Source organism: Scomber japonicus, chromosome 11, assembly GCF_027409825.1.
Source record: "Scomber japonicus isolate fScoJap1 chromosome 11, fScoJap1.pri, whole genome shotgun sequence".
In the NCBI taxonomy this organism is placed as follows: domain Eukaryota; kingdom Metazoa; phylum Chordata; class Actinopteri; order Scombriformes; family Scombridae; genus Scomber; species Scomber japonicus.
In genome coordinates, this window is record NC_070588.1 from 27,541,436 (window position 1) to 27,557,448 (window position 16,013).

Consider the following 16,013-nt stretch of genomic DNA (forward strand, 5'->3'; position numbering starts at 1 on the left):
ATAGCTGCTGTACTGGTTGACCCTGGCTCGGTGATGGCTGTTCATCAGCAGATAACACAGGATGTTGTGGAGGAGAAACCTCAACAGCTGGTTCTCTGTTGGGCTTGACTTACATAATGTCACCCTCCAGGCTAGACTGAGGCTGGAACAACACACAAATCTCTCAGGGCGACGTTGGTGATGTGTTCGGCACATCTGCTGTAAAGCGGGTCAACCTCACCACCAGGACATCTTCAGTGTAACCCTGTCTAACATTTCCCTGCAAGACTGGACCACATTGTCTGTGCAGTGGGAGAAGGTGACCTGATGAAGCATGGTTAACAGGGTGATAGAGCCCCTTCCTCAACAGCCTGTGTGACTCCAGAAGTCATTTTGCAGAGCTGCTGGGACGGCATGTTGAAGCAGGTATTTAGTGGAGGCAACCAGAAGCTCTGCAGGACTTTAGGAAGCACCTCCATCAGGTAGGCCAAGCAGTTTGAAGTACAAGAACAACAACGAGCGTTTACCTGGAATAGTATATCAATGTGGACATGACACCATAGTAGGTCTTACCTTAGACTTACAAGAGCCCCTGTACCAGATGACTTGAGGAGCCTGCTCATATATGGGTGTGTCAAACAACACTTGTGAAGGAAACATCTATTAAATATTTCTCACTAGCTTTGTGTTCAGAGTTTTAAGTACTTCAGTAAAAAAAAACCCAACTCTCACATACCCTGTTGAGCCTGTGGATGACTCCACTTCCCGTATGTCTCAAAACAGAACAAGCTTAACTTCCCAAGCAACAACGAAAGGCTCACAACAATTTCAAGTTCAACAACACAATCAAGAGTACAAAAACACAGTTGACCCACAGACTGAAGAGGGTGAATCTAAAATTCATTTTCCATACAGCCCTACTTGACTGAAGAGGTTTCAGGAAGTGTGGAATGAAACTCTAGAACACAACTAAAAGTCAATTTTTGTCCATTCTTGTTTGCTTTGTCACCGCAATTGAAGGATTGCGAGGATAAGTCAAACAAGTCCAATAATGGACGTAAAACAGCAACACACAGTCATCATGTTGTTCTTTGAATTTGCTGTTGAATTACTGTTTGAGTTGGATGTTAATAATAAAAAAGGAGACATGCAGAGTTGCAAAAAAGGAGACAGAAAACTCCTGTTGCCTCCCTCCAATGCAGACTCAGAATCTGCTGAGTGTTTGATTGTTATTTAGTTCTGCTTAACATCTACATAACTACAATGAAACTACAGAATCAGCAAATAAACTTTTATTTCCTCTCTTTCTCTGCTTTCACTTTACTTGCACGCACTCCGTCTTCGTATCTTGCTTTTCACATACAAAGACCCACTTAGAAATGAGTTTAAAGATTCATTGCAACAATAGTAGAAGGGATGAGGGGATGGAGGGATGAGGGTTGAGAGTCGAAGGGTTGGGGATGAAGGGATGAAGGAATGAGGTCACAATCAGGATGCCAGATGTAGGCATGGAATGCTGTACCGATTTCGTGTTGGGTATAGTGAGAGAACTAGTGTGGAGACAGACTCTGGCTGGAGGAACTGTCTCTTCTTCCTGTTCTGGATGGTTCCAGAAGTCAAACAAAGAGAGAGAATGTTAGAAAGGGTTTGGGAGGGAGGGATGTGAGAACTGAGACACAGGGGAGAGGAGCAGATAAAGTATGACTTTAGTGCTTCTTGTGGAGGTATGAGGCATGGTCTTTGTTCCCCAACTTCGTTATAAACTTCGTTATAAACTTGTTTTTTTTATATAATTGGTAAGGCAATAAGTCTAACTTTTGTTGTTAATGTTTTAATGTAAATGGTAAATGGACTGTACTTATATAGCGCCTTTCTAGTCTGTGCGACCACTCAAAGCGCTTTACATGACATGTCATATTACCCTTTCACACACATTCATACACTGATGGCAGGGGCTACCACGCAGGGTGCCAACCTGCTCATCAGAGGGATCTAACATTCATTCACATTCACACACCATTGGCACAGCAACGGGAGCAATTTGGGGTTAAGTGTCTTGCCCAAGGACACATTGACATGTGGACCGGAGGAGCCGGGAATCGAACCACCAATCTTCCAATTGCAGGACGACCGCTCTACCTCCTGCCCACAGCCGCCCTAAACGTAAATCCCTCAACTTAATAGTAATAGTACTGGAATCACCCAGTCAAAAAGTACTTTATGTTGTAAGTTAAGTGCTATGTAAGCTTGTAGTTGCCACAGTGTCTTGTTCAACCCCAATTTTTTCACACTTCTCAACTATCATACAGGAACTAGATTTAATCCCTGGTTCTACCAGGTGAAACATTAAGTTGCTGAGTTCTTTAAAAAGTTCTTGTTCACCAAAAAAGGTTCCTGTGATGGATATATCTATCACCTTGTTTTTAAGTTTATTTAAGGTGCCTTAATGTAACCAGAGAGATAAATAATGTGAGACATCATCTGAAATGAGCAAAGTGAATGATCTGCAGTATGCTTCCACCCCGATAACAACAATTTTAGGAGTCAAGTGCTGCAAAGCAATAGTATGTGTCACAGTCTTGGGAAACACTTGGTTTCTAGACTTTGCACCACTAGGAAAGCAAGAATCAAGTCGGAGAGATATGCATGTAGAAAGGTCATCCAGAAACCAAGCCACCCACTTCCCTGACCAGATCGCTCCCTGTTTGGTCTGACAAACCCAACATTCCTCCCACAACTTCCTCCAATCTTCTGACAAAGCGAGACAAATCCACTCCGAATGTGGTGACGGTCAAAGCAAAGCATCCGTTTTGGAAGCAGAAAGAGACGGAGTAGGAGTAGCATTCAAATTCCAACAGCTGTTTCTCTCAATTCTACTTCATGTGACCAAATCTGCATTGGTAAAAGTTTTGGTCATTACTGATTTGATTGGACAATATCAAATAATTTCCAATATGCATCATAATATATGTTTAAAACTTGACCATTGTCTGTCAGTGTCAAGTTCATTCAGCCAACCTACAGTACAGAAGTCATTTGATTCAGTGTTAATAAAGATTGTAAATGGTAAGGCTGAAGGTTTTACACTGTCCACTCAGACACCAAACAGCAGCAGGATGAGTCCCTCCAGCAGACAGCCAGGTAAACATTGTAATCAGTAGCCACGAGGAGAGCAGGAATGTAAATGTGTTCACATTTCCAGATCCCGAGGCTTCGGAAAGCTTAGAGAGTCTGTGTAGTGTGACTGATTGCGGATATTTCCTCTGAAAAACCTCAGAGGATAGAGCCAAGAGCACTTACCCGAGAAATCCTCTGCCAGGTTGTGCCTGGACACGCATGCAGCCATTCAGTATCAGAGGTCAGTTGCGAACACAAGTTGATGTTCCAGCAATGCAAATCACCTTGGCTTGTGGTAGGAATCTATCTTTCTCTCCACAGCTTGTATGGTTTTTTTGCCCAGCTCGCGTGCTGCTGAGAGAGGCCAGATGGGGCTCTTCTGATGGCATCGCTCCTTCTTCAACATCTGCCATCTTGGATCTCATACAAACACATGCTATATGTATCACCTGCTACTCTCTTGTGACATTAAATTGGATGCTGCATCATAAAACAGAGAAATGAGATGAGACGGCTGACAGAAAAATGACAAATTCAGAATTCCATGAAATAACGAAATAAGTGGAGGGGATATCAATTTTTCAGAATGAATTGTGGCACCTGTTTTCTTTGGGGTTAAAGCAGAGGGGATAAGGTATGTTTTGGATACAAATTGAGGATAATTTGAAACAAGCAGAAGAAAAAAACACACAAGGGGAAAGAGGAGGGGAGTCCTAAAAGAAAAAGAACGCCATGGAAAACCAGATGGAAATAAAGACATCGAGTGAAGGAGCTGTCAAGTTCGAAAAGGATGCTTGGTTTTGTTAAAAAGCATCAAAGCGTTGGGTTGTAGCAAGGGTTCAGAGAGTTTGAACGCTGAACTCTGATGGATCACTCTCGTTTGAGGTAAAGTCGAAGCAATTCAAGGAAATCAGTGAATTTGGGAGAACAAATGTAGTTCTTGGCTGAAAGAAAGAGTTTCCAAACTTCCTACTTTGATTGTTTTAATTTAATTTTCATTTAAATATGTACAAGCATGCATGAGAGCCAGAGAGCATGGATGCATATATGTGTGTGTGGGTAGACCTGGAGATACACACACACACACACTTGGCAGCAAGCCTTGATTTATAGGTTTGTCTACCTGGACAAAAAAATGCAAACACAGTATAGACCAGTGCAGACCTTTGTGTTTGCAGGGGTCTATACAGTGGGCCAAGTCAAATATAGAGCTGACATTTAAATACCAAACCCTCTTGTCACAAGCCTGAGCTGTGAAGCAATAGTGGGGGTCACCTGGAGAGCAATGAAAGGTCACCGACAGAAAAACTGCGTGAGGTCTGTTTATTTTATACGATTTAGGAAAAGCTCAGATTTGACCTTTTTTTTTTTTTTACCCATTTTTGCCAGAGCAGCCTGAGGACTTAACTCCACCCAGGAAACCAAGACACCAGTGACATTTTTTGGTGGTATTTTATTTTAAATAAATGTAATTTATGGAGAACAAAATAGACAAATCGACACAAGAAAACAGAACAAAATAAAATGCCAGCTCACAGTAAAGATGCTCATGCATGTCAATCTGTGCAATGATTGAAATATCCATAAGTGGATTGAGCGTGAGGAATCGAGTCAGTGTCACTAAGACAGAGAGTTCAAGGAAGGCCAGAAAAGAAAATGAAGCTGGTGGATCAAGGCACACTGTATTGTGCAATACAACACAATGTGATCCAATTAAATTTGGTCCTAGTGAGACATCTCTCCTTACTAATATGATCAATAACTTCTTCATTTTGTTAGTAGAGCCCGACCGATATATCAGTCAGCCGATATTATTGGACGGTATTGACCTATAACAGATATATATGGATATCAGCGTGTACAGTATGTTCTCTGATATGTGCTGATATTATTTTTAAAGTTATATAGGCAGTATTTTATGTATATTTGATACTTTTTCTTAATTCAAGTTTAATATAGATATACATGTCTTTTGTTGTATGTATTTTGTGTTATTTAGTTAGTTATAGTTATTTATAATTATTGAATTCCCAGAGAAGTTTACTGTTTCAGTGCTGATTTCATTTTATCCAACAAAGTTTATCATTGTTAAACTGTAAAACATGATGTCACAAGAGTTTTTAAGGGATTGTTGCAAAAAAAAAAAAAAGTATGTTATTCCTTACATATAAAATGATCGGGTGACATATTGATATCAGATTTATTTATTTTTTGCGACCAATTTTTGTGGAGACTACACCTGCAACACAAGGCAACCAGACAGTACACTTACAACAAGCATAAATCATTTAGTCAATAAAATAAAAATGCTCAGTCATGCCCTGTTTCTTAATGTGTTTTTTTTTTAACAAAATGTATATGTTATCTAGCAGCTGAGGATGTTTGCCCCCCCCCCCCCTCTCTCTCTCTCTCTCTCTCTCTCTCTCTCTCTCTCTCTCTATCTCTCGCTCTCTCTCTCGTGTGTATTTGCTGCAGTGTAATGACTCCTCTTGGACACCACCTGCTCACATGAAATATTTATAATGAGAGGAAATGAACTTCGTGACTTTTTTTACTTTAGACAAAGTGTGCCGCAGCTTCAGCCTTTTTTGAAGTAGAAGTGTCACAACTTTTTCACCCTTGCGTCATGTTGTGTTATTGTGACCCGGACAGATTTATGGCTAAAATCTAACTTTGGAATAAAATCAAATTCTCTTAGGAGGAGTGTTGTAAGTGAAGGAACTGTGAGAAACTGTAAACCGGGCATGATACAAAATGTGACCTAACTTTGTCAATCTCATCTTTCTTTACAAATATTTATAAACATGATACCATTTTTAAACATCTCTAAACAAATTTTTTTTTTGAATGCATGCTGGCACGTTTCCTTGAGAGTTTACTGGCCGTCTGAACTCATGTCCTCAGTATCTTCTATGTTTACTGGGACATGATCATCTAAGCTGTGTACATCCACTCTGTTTACAGCTTCATGCTATGAATGTGAATGTCAACAACAGTTTGAAATGGGATGATATACAACTTCTTACTCACAATTGACATTTAAATGCAGTAAAAAAACACTTTTTGCAGTTTGAGTGTGAGTTTGAGCTAATATTTAGTCATAGATTGCACATTAGGTATGTATGGTGTTCTGTTTCTTTCTCTTTCTGACGTACATGAACACACACACACACACCTACACACACACTCACACACTCACACTCGCAAGGTAAGCAAGTTCAAAGTGCTGACTTTGACTTTGGAAACAAGGTCCTCTCTCTTTCTCTGCCTCTGCTTGAAGATTCCCAGGAAAGTAGATGTTATCACCCTCATACCAAAATAGGTCAGAGCGGCAGGACAGTGAGAGTAGAGTAGAGGGTAAAGACATGACAAGCAGACGACCTTGCTAACATCAACAGCCGACATGGTTTTTGAAGGCCCGCCATGATATTTTAAACCTTAATATTCGTCTTTTAAAACTGACATTTCACGCCTGCAAATTGAAATGTTTGTGAAAGAGCCCTTTGACACTTAAATAATGATAAATTCATACCTACCACAGACTCACTGCTAGAAAAAACACTCCCAGTGAGCAAAAACATAACCAGACAGTTTTCTTTGGAAGAGAAAACAGACTGATAGCTGTTAAATGATGACTAAAACTGTCTCTTATCATCATCCATCACAGTTTACAGACTGACTTTGATCTTTTGACCAGTTGTCTGTGCACAGCTTTACATATTCACAATCTGACTATCTGCATGTGTTTTTTTTGCTCTTTGCTCTTTTAGTCTTCTTTTTAGTGATGTTTCAGCATTCCCAGATCATGTTACCTTTGTTTATCATATCTAATGAAGATGATGTCTAAATCTACAAACATATAGTTTATAATACACTAGAATTATCTTAAGATCATATAGTCTGTAGATAAAGTCTGCTATGTGTCTGTGATACATAAAAATTGTAAAGAGTCTTTTTTTCCCTCACTGACTCTCTCTGACTCTCTCACTCTCCTCCTTGATGTTTTTCTCCTCCTCGCCTGCTTCTCGTCATTTTGAATTTCCATTTCATTCTCATTTCACATCTTCACTCCCTCAGCCCGCCCCCCTCCTCCCTCCTCCTCCCTCCTCCTCCCTCCTCCTTCTTTCACCTCTCTGTTCCAGGCCTCCTAGATGTTGTGATTCCACCATATAAAGCCATGGAAACACTGAGAGGGTCCTTGGGCTGCTGGCGACACGTGCCACGTGTTGCTGTGACTGATTGGGCCGCATGTAAAAGTGAATCCTGAATGAGGAAAAACTGTGATAGTAATCCTACAATACCTAATATGGGAAAACACACAAAACAATCTAAGTTTCTCTGTTTATTTACCTTCATTTTACTATTGCTGAGCATGTAATGTTCATGTGTGTTCTGCCAAATAATTATACTGATATGATGTTTCTAAATCTGAATTATGATGAATAATGATGACAGGAAATTACAGTCAATTCACATAAAGGTAAGCAGATGACATTGCATGAGCTTTTCTCAGGAATAAACCACTCAGTGAATCAATTGAAATGACTCAATCTCACCTCTATTCATATGTAAAGCAAGCCCAAGCAAGTCCATGTATGACATGAATGAAACTAAATAAATGTTAATGGAGGTCATGTGATTTTTATATTGTACATACGTAATGGTAAAGGTTAAAATTTTTTATTTTAAGTAGAAACTTGGGAGACAAAGAATGGTTTTAAATCCAGGACAGTCAAATGCAAATTGATTTCACGGGAACTACTTTCCACCGAGGAAACTCCCTATTAAAACTGTCGACAGTGAGGTCTGTGGATTGTAACAGGGAAATCGTTCCTGGAACCACACACTGCATTTCTGAGTGTTTTAAGCAGAATCAACTGAAATACATTTAGAGCATTGTTTTGAGCTGAGAGCATGTACACTATCTCATCACTTAAACGAAAAACCAAACGTTTGAGGTTTGTAGTATTTTTTAAATTGAATCCACCATCCCACATAATATTATGACCAATAAGCTGCATTTTTTTCCAGTCCACTTCCATTTCTGATCCCGTCTAGACGAATAATAATGAGAATTACAATTACATTATCGTCAGAATTAGAACTATAATTTGATTTATCCAGCACTTTTCCAGCCAGCAGCGCATTATCCCACCTGAATAATATTTTATTTGGCACTCAGACGCACCGCTGGCCTGTTTCCCTGTTTCTTCTTATGCTGCTGAAAACATCACGTCACCTCCAAGGCAAAGCCAAATTCTCTCTTGACTGTCCAAGTGTGTGTTGCCAGATCCAGACACCCAAACAGAGTCCACGTGACTGACGTTTACAAGATGAACGGTGTCCAGGTGATATGTGGAGGAGTATATATCTGATGAGAGATAAACTTGTACCTCAAAAAATATTTAGTTGAAGGATGTTAAGCAGGATTAAAGTTTACAAAAGCCAGCAGCTGAAATATCATAAATGCCAGATTAGAGTTATGAGGTTGTGAGATGACGTGTACAATAACTTTGACGAGTTATAAGCAAAGCAGTTTTGTACTTTCACTTATACAAAATGTATTGCAAGTACATTTCATAAACATTAGGGGATTTTTATGCTGAGGTCTTTGTTTTGGGTTGAATGTTTTACTTAAAGACCGTGTAAAGTGAATTCAGACATTTTCTTCTTAACACATTAAATAGTTCATAAATGTATTTCTAAAAAAGGTGTAAAAAGCATTTCAACCATTTAGATTTGAATTGTGGAGCTAGGCTTCACAAACTGTGTTTCAAGATTTCTGTGTTCAGGATTTAGTGGGCAGGTCTGAAAAATCACCGCTACGTTAGCATAAACCCACCCCTGCTGCTGTAGAGGTATAAATACATACAGCACACACTACTATTACTACAGTCTACAGTTAGCTGAGTTAGCAGCCGAGCTAGCCGACGAGTTAGCCACCGATTTATCCACCGAGCTAGCAGCTGGGTTAGCAGCAGAAAGCTCTCAGATGTAGCATTCATGTTTCTGGTAGAGGTGGTGACTTTGATTGACAGGTGACACTTAGTAGGGGGCGGAGTTTCAGCGAACTCGGCGGGCACTCCCACAGCGTTTGGGAGCAGAGAAAAAGGCAGATTTTTACACAACTTTGAAGTCTAATTTCATATTTTAATCATTCAAATTTGGCAGGGTGGTTAACAACACACTTTTCTGTGGTATGTCAAACTCAGAACACATATTTATTCTTACATTACAGCCTTTGTGTTATTCTATTTATTGTCTTTTGTAGAGAAATCCCATGAAAAAGTCATCCTTAACCCGTCTGTGGCACTCAGCCCAAGGGTCATTGGTTCCTTCTGAGGACTTACTGTTACTCTTTAAAAATGGGTCAAAAATATGTAGTTTCATTTTTATTTGTTTTCTTTAGAAATGACAGTCGTTTCCTTTAAACTGCTGGGAACTGTCATTTTTAGCTACTCAGTCACAAGGAGACCACACATTTACTTATTTATTTTACTATTCTCAATTTTTCCAACATTTTTTGTTTCATCCTGCCACATGTTGACTTGTTCTGCCTTTGCATTTTATTTGGAATAAACAGAAAACATGATCAAGCTAAAGACAAGAATGACACCTACAGGCGCTTAAAGCTAGAAAAACCACAGCAACACAGTGAGAGTATTGTACAGTGCATTGTTTGGCTGCCAGGTGATCTCGGGAATGTTCAACAAAGATGGCGACTATACAAATAAAAGGAAACGTGTTGATCTTGTTGGATTTTGTTAAATAACCACTTCACAATGTGACGTATATGGAATGAAGTAATCCGATTCTGCTGCGACAGAACATCTGTTGAATTCCAAACTATAAGACATGAAAACCATCAAAAAGTCACACTTATTTGGCCTACATTGTGTTATAAGTTGTGTTGTATAGTTGCGGCAAAGCAGCATGAAAACAGCTGATCAATGAATCAAGTTCTTGGTTGACAAAGCAATCAACTGATCAACATGTACATTTGGTAAAATTAAATTGACCAAAGAGAGTGAAATGTACATATCTATATATGTGTGCTGTCAACAAAGGTCAGCATGTACATATACAGATATGTTTAAGCACATAGTGTGACCTCATTCCAAATGATGGTGACAGGAGCTTCTAAAGGTGTTCTGACGTGACAAAAAGTCAATAAAGCTGCTCTATAAATCATTCACAGTATCTTTAACTCCGCTGTAACTACACTTGTATAAATGCCAGAGAGTTCAATCAATATCAGAGAGCATTCAGACTCACTACACCGTCAAACCACCTCCATGTGCAAACACATCATCTATTGTCAGCTGTACTGTACTTTAAGTAACTCATAATGAGGACATAAAGAGGCCTGCATGCTGTGTTGACTCTCCTATCAAACAAGATAAACCTTGGTTTAAAACTCAGAGAGATCAATAGATAAAGAATGCATGCAAACATTAGGATGAAACTATTTAGCACTGTTTGCTTAACGTGGTAGGTGACAAAGGGATCCAGAGTTAAATAACAGTGGGTGGGGTTTTGCTGCCCTCATGTGGCCAGTCAGATTTTTAACCAGCGTTTCCCTCTGAAATGTCTTTTTGAAAAAGCAATGCAATGTGTATTACTTTTGATCCCACAGTAATGTTCATCTTTTCTATTTTGTGCATAAGAACACTGTAAGATCATCAATGACCTACAGGCTTACACAACATCATGATTGAGATACACAATATGATCCACTGCATTTTGCCTGATTGTCTCGGTTCTTGGAAAGAAGACATTCATGAAGACTCGACAAACTGTGTTCAAACAGTGTTCAGTATGTGATTAGTTGGGACAAAAGGGATTAAATGGTCTAAAGTAAAATCTCAATTATGTCCAAAAGTAAAATTCACTTATACGAATAAAAAAAATACAAAACTTGAACTCCAGTACATTATTTATGAAAAACAGCCTTTGTTTAAGCCAAGTGATATCAAAACCAACATGGCAATGTCAGCAGGTTTAATCCCACTGAACAATGAATGAGCAGGTTATAAAGTACACTCATCGATATGTAAAATATGAGGAACTAACCAAGAGTTTGCAGATAGCATGACCTCAGATAAAATAGTTCACATACTGTACACGCATTTTCTGCAAAGTTTGTTTTACAAATGTTTGTTATGTGCATGTGTGTTATCTATTAGAGCTGTGACTTATAACTTTCCTTTTTTTAACAACTAATTGTTGGATATAAAATAGTGAAAATAGCTTGTTTTTATCTGGAGATATTACATTTCATGATGATATAAAACTTAAAATTTGAGAACCATTGACTCAGGAACTCTTGTGTTTTTCCTGAATAAATGACTTGGATAATCAATCGATTAACAAAATGACTGTCAATTAATTTTCTGCCAGTTAACTAATCAATGAACTGACTCAACATTACTACACTATTATCACTACAGTACATTAAATAAGTATAAATTGCAGTTTTGTTCTGAATTACATGAGACCAAATATGTGCTTATCAGTAGAAGGTCAATGAGTGCTGATATGAACAGTTGTACTGTCTTATTGTCATATTGGAGGTGAGGCTACTTTATCATATTCTTAGCCCTACTTCAGCTTTTGTTGGTTGTTAGGGACCTGCATGCTTTTTGTCATGCTACTCTGTTAGTCGGCCACGTGTGCTTTGAAAAATCCTTTTCTGATCTCAGTGGGATTTCAATAAAGGTTGAGCGTAATATGAACAGGCTCTTTTGTAACAATGTTTCTGAACACAGAGATGAGGTCTTGCCCTGATATTTCCTCCACGAAGATAAAAACCTGCAGACTGACAACAGTAATCATCACATGAGACAACTGGCCTGAACCACAGTTTGAAGGTCAGTGTGAATTGTCTCTGTGTGATCTGTGTGTCTCTGTGTGATTACTAATAACACAGGGAAGCTCAAAGATGATTTATGCTCATGCACACACCTGTAATACATTCAGTTTTAAGCATGGAGTTCTGTTTTGGCAACTCCAGATGTGAGGGTCCTCCAGGTTCTTCAAAGGCGAATGTGTCAGATTGTACAACATTGTAAATAACTCAGCTGATTCAAGGCTTTCTCCAAAAAGACCAAAGTTCATTTATAAAACAGTAAAGGAAAGCCCAGTATGTAGGGCAACATACACTTCACCATTTTATCATCTTCACTTCAAAACATCTACAGTAGTCTATGAAATATCCCTTTAAATCACACAAAAGTACACACAAATGAACGATACCTTTGAACCCTGAGCATGAAAAGGGTATAACTTTTCATTTTTACCATAGAATCTACTGACATCCCTGCAAGTATGCAATCCTGTGTAGAAGAAATACAGAATCTAGCTCTGGAAACAAATGTTTATACTTCTTAATAGTCCTAGGCTCAGCTGAGTGTCTTTGTCCTCTTGTACACATACAGTAAATCATGAAAATGCCTTACCATTGTTCCCATTACTGACCCCAACACAACTCACAGAGCAACCTTATTCTGGTTAACACCAAGGCTTTTGCTGCAGTGCATCTGTATCTCATGTTGCCCTGGAGACGAAGAAACTGCGCTCATGTCAGCAACTGGCCACAAGGTGTCAGTGTTGTGCTATAGCTCATTGTTTCTATGCAACGATCAGCATGCATGTACTGTACTTTTCAGATCACTATAACTATTTCTGTAATCCAACTGAAGATACCGCATTACTTCCCCAAACTGCTGACTGAAAACACACTGATGATTCAAAAACGAAAGGACATGACTTCAAAGAGGAACGTGAATAATATGAAGATGTGAAAGGCGCTAAGCTGAAGTTAACCCCAAAGAGAACTCTGTCATTAATGACAAGAATAGATCTTCACTGTTTCCACACATGACTCTCGATGGTATTAACCTCAGCTTTTGTAAGGTTGAACCTGAGATGTCCTCTGCAACCACCAGTCTGCCCTGTTGACTAAGATGGATTTAGAAGGATCTAACCATTACAAAACATGACTCTCTGCTTTACCTTTATCCTTGTCTGTATCCTCCCTGTCAGAACACAATAACTTTCCCATTTTTTAATCAGCTGCATGAAATAGCACCTAATAACAAAGAAGAAAGAAACAGAGAAAGACATTTAATCATGTAGTCCATCTGTCTCACATTTTCACTGTGCAGCATTTACATTTTTTCTCACAATGTGTCACAAGTATGTCAGAGATATTAAAATAGGCCGGGGATGCAAAACTGATGAATCAACCCCCCTGGAGACCTGTCATTAATCTGGCCTCCATTTTCAACGGACTGCCTTCCCTTTCACTTTCTGAAGAAGAGGCTGGTATCCGACGTACTGTATTAGTGCAGTACCACGCAATAGACTGGTATTAACTGCTGAAGGCTATGTTTGGCATTAATGTTCAATAATCTTGTGGACATAGTGAAATGCAGCATAAATACTGGGAGGATAGTGTTGAATGCAGTGTGGGCAAAATGAGAGGTGGATTAATGATGTGTCATCTTCTGGGGCTCCATACTATAAGACTGTATGTTGTGTACTGTAAATGTAACTATAGCTTTTTATACTGTCAAGTAAATATAATCAGCTCTGAGTAAGAAAAATGTTGAATGTACTTTTGTGACACTGATATGAACATGAAAGGAGAGAAAGAAGATCCAGGGATTCTTTTTTAAGTTATTTGTATTTATTAGAGAATCGGTGCTCAGTATTAATGGACAGACAACATATCTGCAGTTGTAAAGTTATTAAAAACCTTCAGATTTTGGATATCTGTGCCAAGAAAGTGGGACATTATTAAAAATGAATTCAAACAAATATTGTGTAATCAGTATGTAACGTGGACAAAAAGACTCCCTGCTGATAGACATTGGGTTCAACTAGTCAGGTTTTAATTAAGTGCTGATTACACATCAATGATTTGCTGGTGTGTTTTTTTCTCATTGGGACTTCAGGTTGGGACACGCAGCATGCCAGTGACTCACAGCTCAAAGATGACACATCTCTCCTCTTCTCAACCACATGGGTTCTGTTTCACAACACAGCTATTTTCATTTCATTTACAGGCACTGATGAAAGGAGAAAAGGGCATGGGAAATGTGGGTGGATATAGTAATAATAATAACAATAATAATAATGTCTTGCTTTTCAGTGAATACAATTATTACGACAGGAAATAAAATCTCATAGGAATCGTGATATCTATGTAACTATGATGCAAATTCTGTGTTTCAAATGCAAATCTCAAAGACAAAACATTCATGGATGTTGTGTCTTTGACTTATCTCATCCATTTTATTTGATAGTTTTCCTCTCAGGGCATGGGAAGGCATCTATTATGAAGAGTTATGTGCTCTGTGCTCCAACAGGAAGCCTCTGACATCAAAGTGTGAAATAAGTTACTTCAAACAAAGAAAATTGGGAACATGAGAGTAATTATCAGGACTGAATCTGTGCAATATTTACATCATCCTCTGAGATCTAAAGGGAGAAAAGTAGCAGACCAGGCTTCCTCAGAAGTTATCACACGTTTTTAGAGATTCATTCAAGTATTATGAGGGTTAGTGTGAACCTTTGATGCAGTCGTTCATGGGTAATATAATGGTTTGCAGAACATCATGGGCTTTACATACTAAAATCACTGTTCCAAAACCATACAAGTAAATGCAAATAAATGAGTCATGGTCATATTTTGATGCTAAACAGCTGCATATCAGCACCTGAAGCTCAACTGTGTGTTTGGTGTCATATAAACATATTTTGGGCTGTCATACAGAAAGTTGGATCTCTTGATGCAGCTCCATGTTTTTCTTTGTGGTTTCAGTTTTTACAGTTTTATTAAATATTCAGTTATTGATATCAGTTTTATTGTTGATTGATCCTGACTCATCAATGAATGAATGTGTAGATTTGCGAGAGGCAGACAGAGACTTTCACTTCTGTGAAAATGAGAGGAAAACTGGCAGGTGGCATATAGGCACAACTCCATGCCTATCATCATTTTCCTGTTTAACTACTCATCAGCAATACCAGGTATGATTTAATGCCAATTTGACATCAGGTTTTACTGTCAAAATAACACTTTATTTGGATAGAGTACTGATAGTAGTTAAAATAATCCATGTTTTGAAAAGTATTGTTTGCTTTGTGTCATTTGCTAAAAACTCATCCAATCAAAATATCAGCCTAACCTGCACTCAAAATATCTATTTCACACTTACTGCACAGTTAAACCTCTATAAACCTTTTTGACACATTAAACTCTCTATGTAGTAATTATAGCATCAGCAGCAGTGATCCATCCAAAATAAAGTGTGATCTAACAGCTTCACCACTATGGCCTGTGAGGTAAACATCTCATTAGGTATGAAAAAAAGTTTGGGGACCCCTGCTTTACACCATGTCACCCTGTCATAACCTCAACCCACCCTATGAATAATGTTCTAGATCCGCCACTGACTCTGCAGGACTCGGCTCACCACGCCTCAGTATGGTAAGTTCGTCAGCCATATTGACTGTCTGTAGTCTACCTCTTCTACGGTTGTGGGAGGCAGACGGAGGAGTCTCCACCTCGGTAGCCTGTATCAGTATACACACTCCCGGTACGCACTGTGTCCGGTAAACAGCGCAGAGGACGGGAAGGTGAAACGCTCTATTTTTACTCTGCTGTGGATATATAAAGCACTGCTGCCAGCTGGACGGGGTTGACAGTTGGAGACATCCTCAGCGCAGTCAGGCGTTAGAGGTGAGTTAGATCGCCTTCATCTCTGCCTGCTTGCCTTTAAGCCGTTCAGATGAGGGGAGATTTATTTTTTTCTTGTCTGGGGCTGGAGTGCGGTAACGGTGTTATTTAACGAGGCGCGGGGCATGTAACTTACTACACGGCGCGGACCTGTTTGACAAGCAGGTTAAAA

At 39.0% G+C, this 16,013-nt stretch overlaps 1 protein-coding gene across 1 annotated transcript in view; it reads left to right on the forward strand.

The window, feature by feature from the left end:
- Positions 1–15,614: 15,614 nt before the first annotated feature.
- Positions 15,615–16,013, forward strand: part of LOC128367725 (radixin) — a 43,390-nt gene continuing 42,991 nt past the window's right edge. The window contains exon 1 of the mRNA XM_053328340.1: positions 15,615–15,844. The gene's annotated coding sequence lies outside the window, so the exon portion shown is untranslated. The remainder of the gene's footprint in view (positions 15,845–16,013) is intronic.